We start from the raw sequence: 6,266 nt of genomic DNA, 5'->3' as shown, positions 1-6,266 counted from the left end.
ACCGCTATACACCTATGATGAAAAAAAAGTATGGTTGCCTGTAAAGTCGGTTTTACGGGCGAAGATTTTACGTGACAACGTCTTTTTCTCGGTAGAATATTTATTGATATGAATATTATTAAATTGGACAATAGGAACAAGGAATTAAATGAAAATTAGAATTGCACAAATTTTAACTATAGAAATATATTTTGTTTACTAAAACATTGTACATAATTTGAAATTAATTAAAATTTGTTATTGTAAATGGTAAAGTTGAATAAAACATTTACTAAAATTGGAATTTGAAATTCTTGCTAAACACAGTTAAATTCTAACTCCGCGCGTGGTGATTGGTCGGTTTAGTTCGTTTGTTTGGTCGCACTGTTATGACAGGTTAGAGGTTATAATTTGTTATTTTAAATGTTTGACTAGCAATACGCGCTGTTTCTTCTCAATCAACTGAATTACGATTGATTGCAGAGTGATTTAAACTAATAATTTACTTAACATTATCAACATTTGTCAATAGTATGACATAACCTATAAACTCAGTTTCTCAACTTTTGTGTCAATCTAACAATTAATCAATCAATCATAGTTTACGATAATGAAATATCAGTGTACAATTATTTACCTTTATTGTTGTAGTTGTTGTAAATGACGAATCTAAGCACTCCACATTTTCACGAATAAACATAGTTATCTGCTTTATCCCGTGCGGCGGACCCACAGGTATCTGCTTTATCCCGTGCGGATCCCGTGCGGCGGACCCACTGGACGGGCATCGTAACGTTACCGGGCGTTACACTTTTTCATGAGTGACTCCGAGCCGCAACCTAATTTAAGACGTTGTCACGTCAAAAAGTCTATTGAACATATAATAATTTTTATAATATATAATACAAATAATAGCATAGAATAGTACATATTATACCAATACATATATATATATATATATATATATATATATATGTATTGCCATTTATACAATTTAATGTATATATATATATATATATAATATATATATATATATATATATATATATATATATATATATATATACAGGGTGTATATTATGTCTGGAAACACCTAAATATATCCTTTAATAATTTAAATATAAATTTGAAACCTCTTACAATCGTGATAGAGATTGGGCATCTACTTTTTGGAACAATGTTTTGTTATGTCACACCAACGGGGGACGTCCTGCCGAGGGTATCGTGAATATTCTTAATGGAAGCCTATACCTTGTGATACATAATTTTAAAGGTAATAGCTTACTGAATTGAATGCCACAAACCGCATCTCAAAGGAATTATTCTATCAGAAAATAGAGCATTTTTAGTATTGAAAATTTACTGATGTTCAACAATGTAATTTTAACATGGTACAAAATGTGTTACACTAATTTTTTAGCATTTTTTAAATGTTAAATTAAAATAAAATAAACAATATATTTTTAAGCTGGTTTCATTAGTACAAATTTACCAGTTTTTATTACAATGAATAAAACTTATGAGTCACTTTCTCTGATTACTTATGAATCTGTACTTGGTGTTTTCCAGTCAGCAGGAAGGTTTAAAGAGACAAAGGTCACTAGCCTATGAGAAACATTATTGTGTTATTAATCATCTGGTCTACAGGTTTCAGTTTGTTGAGCATGGAGCTTTCACTAGACAGGTCTAAGCTTGGGAATTACAAATGGACAAAGGTCATATCATTCCTGTCGAGTTAATCAGTGTCTCTGAAGCATTGCTGTCAACAAGTTATCTAATTACAGTAGTTCAGTTTTTATTTGGCATTTTAATGGAATTGTCTGAAAGAGAACGAATTACTCTGTTGATGATGCGAGGATATGGCGATCGTCAAAGATCTTATCGGGAAGTTAATGTAATTTGTAATTTGTTTAATGACACTTTCCCAGAAAGGAATCCCATAAGTGTTTCAACAATATCAAAAACTATTGAGCGTTTTGAAATGACAGGGAGTGTACGTAATCGGCCAAAGTCGGGTAGGATACAATCTGCAACAGATGAAGAACATGCACTAGATGTTTTGCAAACATTTATTGAAGACCCACATACATCGCTCAGAAAAGCTGCACAGCAACATGATATGCACCCTATGTCTGTGAGTAAGATTTTGAAAATTAATAAATACAAACCATTTAAAGTTCATTTAGTCCAACAGTTAAGTGAGGATGATTACGACAGAAGAGTTGAGTTTTGTGAACTTGTGATGCGCAAATGTGATGACAATAGAGATTTTCTGACCAACATACTATTTTCTGATGAGGCAACTTTTTTCCTAAATGGCAATGTTAACAGGCACAATTGCCGTTACTGGGCTAGTGAAAACCCACATTGGATTACTGAGTCCCATTCACAGCAACCACAAAAAGTGAACGTATGGTGTGGAATTTTAGGTAACAAAATTGTTGGACCCTTTTTCATCAATGGAAATTTAAATGCCGAACTTTACTACAATATGCTCCAAAATGAAATAATCCCAGCTATTCAAATTGCATCAGGAGAATACTTTGATAATGTATGGTTTCAGCAGGATGGTGCTCCACCCCATTATGGGAGACAGTTAAGAGAGTATTTGGATTTAAGGTTTCCTCATAAATGGATTGGCCGAAGAGGAGAAATCGAATGGCCTCCAAGATCTCCGGATTTGTCACCAATCGATTATTTCCTATGGGGTCATTTTAAATCCAATGTTTATAGAAGAAAGCCTCATAATCTGAAAGACCTAAGAAACAGGATTATAGAGGAGATTGCTTTGATAACTGAAGAAATGTTAGGCAACTCTGTCGAATCATTTTACACTACATTGGCTCATTGTCAAACCGTAGAAGGAACACAGTTCGAACAATTGCTTTGACACCAAATGCAGGTAAAACGTTTGTTGTAAGACTTTTCTAACAGCATACATTATTTTTTATTTGTAATAAGAAATCAATAACATAAGTATTTCCATAATTGTACTGTAATAAAAACTGGCAAATTTGTGCTAATAGAACCAGCTTAAAATGAAATTTTTGTTTTATTTAATTGAACATTTAAAAAAATGCTAAAAAATTAGTGTAACACATTTTGTGGCAAGAACCATGTTAAAATTACATTGTTGAACATCAGTAAATTTTCAATACTAAAAATGGTCTATTTTCTGATAGAATAATTCCTTTGAGATGCGGTTTGTGGCATTCAATTCAGTAAGCTATTACCTTTAAAATTATGTATCACAAGGTATAGGCTTCCATTAAGAATATTCACGATACCCTCGGCAGGACGTCCCCCGTTGGTGTGACATAACAAAACATTGTTCCAAAAAGTAGATGCCCAATCTCTATCACGATTGTAAGAGGTTTCAAATTTATATTTAAATTATTAAAGGATATATTTGGGTGTTTCCAGACATAATATACACCCTGTATATATATTATATACATTATATATATAAACCTATTTACAATAAAAAAGGCCATGCAGATACTGGTGGCAGTCACACTTTGAATATCAGACAAAGGAGAAACTTCCATCGATATTACTATCTAGCCGATTTAAGAAAAAAACCTTCATGTCAGGGAGCAATGTTGTTATAAAGAATAACACAACATTTCACCAACTCCAGAATCGCATGTTAATGGAATATAGGAATTATGGTTTTATTTAATTTAAACAACATAAAGGCAATATGAACCTTATAAGAAACAAAATACTTTTCTATTATTACTATTTAAAGTGCTATTACTAAGATATATAAAGTGACGAACATCGATACAATAACGATACAAACTTGCTGTCTTATCTGACGCGAATTATGGCGCACCGATCTTATTTTAAACGTTTATTATTTAAAATTAAATAAATATAGGTTTTATATCTCCACATTATTATATCATAGTGATAATATTCTTGAATCAGAGTTTAATATCCACATTTCAAATTTCTACCTTAAACCTAAAATAAATATATTGTTTGAATTTTTAAAACAATAATTATGTCCAAACATTTTTTTTCTTTTAATGTTAACAAATTGTTACAAATATCTTTTGAAGTTTTTACGTATATAATACTCTCTAGTTTTAGCTAAATATTTTTAAATTTAGTAGAAAATTAATAAACAATTCAAAATAGTTTTTCTTTTCTTATCTCTGTAAGAGAATAACAAGGACTTTATAAAAGTTCGACTCTTTAGATGTGTCTGTAGAAGACTACTATGCTACATACAGGTACGCGATACCACAATCTTATCCTCTGCAGATGACAGTAAGTTAACGATAATGTCAGAGACTGGTGCCTATCTACTGTGCAATATCTAGAGTCGAATTCCCTGGATGTCGGTCGTAACTTAAGAGTATTTTATTCTTAAGCGACAAATCTTATTACGTAAGTAAGATTCATTTAAAACTTCTGTGTAAAATAGGAGCAGGATATGAATGTTTTGATATATCAAACTCTCAGTTTATTATTGAAGTTACCCATTATAAAATAATATATTAGGGAAAATGTATTTCCAAATATATGGTATATCACTAAGGCACAACCCTCTAAATGCCATTCATTTCACTTGACTTGAGTTTTCGTTTCTATAATGTAATATAGAGGAGCCCACGAATTTCAAAGCTTTTTAAACTAATTTTATGATTACTCTATAAAATTACTGTGGGAAATTTGAAGAATACCTGATCCTGACGAAACATCCATGATGTAAGGGGACGTTCTCTCCATTTATATTAAAATTTTTAAGTAGCACCTGTTGAAATCAATATTCCAACATCGTCTTTCATTACCGCCATTAAATGAATGGTTAACATAAATAGCTCTAGAGTAGCAGGTACTCATAATTGTAAATTGTGACTTTTCAATTGAGGGTTCGATATAGCCTATCCTTTTAATGCCATTTTATGAAACCTTTTTACTATTCTCTATTTTATATTTCTCATGAACCTCTTGGCCTAACATAATCAGAAATTAAGTCAATAGTACATGCATTCCGTAACATTTAGAGCGGAAAAAGACTTAAATGTTTAAAAAAATGAATCAAAAATATTAATTTAATATGTTTATAATTTGTTATCTACTTTTTAAAATTTCTTGCACTGAAAATGTTTGTACTAGTTCTAAGTACAACTTTTCTTCCTAATCTGATGAGTAGTTCCAGAAAAAAGATAAATATTTGGGGAAACACTTAAATTTCTAGAAATCGCTAATAAAGACTTAGAATATACTTATAAGTCAGTTCAATAACCTACAACATATTCTGAGGTTTACTGATCTAGCCTACATATTCTTTATAAATCATGAGTACAGACAGACTAAGGATTTTTTCTGCAATATTAACAGAGATATTTCTTTCTCCCTAGTTTAAGCTCGGCTATTTACTTGGAAAGATACAAACTTAGTATCAATGTTCCTAAGTTCTCCGTTGTAAAACCTGACTGGTGGCGAATGAAACATAATTAAATGGGTGTTTAAATAGACATTAACAATATATCCAACTAGGTGAACAGGCTAGTAAAGATACTCGGATAATCCTGGCCAAGTAGAACTAATGTGGGTCCGCTATACGATGCAATTGTTAACAGTTACAGCCGAGCCAACCTATTACGTTAAACTCTGTTACAGCAGTATTTTCTCAGTTAACAGCTTAAAGTCGTTTTAACCATTATACGAGGTATATACTTGCAGTCTAACCACAGTACAATCTACAATGATTATTTCCTGGTTGACACAATGCACGCACACAGACTATTGTAATCCTATTCCACTGTAAACCTTATCAATATTGTTTATTTCACTCTATTTGCTAAGAACCATTAAAGTGACAAACATTAATATAAATACATATTATTATGACTTAATAAATATAACAATTATGTTATGGTATTGTACAATATATATATTAATAGTGGCAGGGTTTAAATATCACCTACTTTTTCTGAATTTATTCTCATATAAAGTCCAGTGGTACTTTTTTCGTAGCGAGTACTTAATATTTGAATCCAAAATTTGAATCCACCATATCAGAATTATATAATATAAATAAATTAAAGTATGGTGTCTGGATACACGATTTTAATATATTCCTTGCACTAAACATGATAACTCATTCAGTTTGTATACATTATTAGTTACTGAAATATATTAGCAAAAACATTATAGTAATGAGTGAAAATTTAAGTCCAATTTTCATATCATTGGCACAATTGCCGGTAAATTTAACGCTTTGAATATTGCTGAAAAAACATTTTCTCACACAATTAAATGGTTTTCAAT

Source organism: Homalodisca vitripennis, chromosome 5 (genome assembly GCF_021130785.1).
Source record: "Homalodisca vitripennis isolate AUS2020 chromosome 5, UT_GWSS_2.1, whole genome shotgun sequence".
In the NCBI taxonomy this organism is placed as follows: domain Eukaryota; kingdom Metazoa; phylum Arthropoda; class Insecta; order Hemiptera; family Cicadellidae; genus Homalodisca; species Homalodisca vitripennis.
This window is presented reverse-complemented; position numbering follows the sequence as displayed.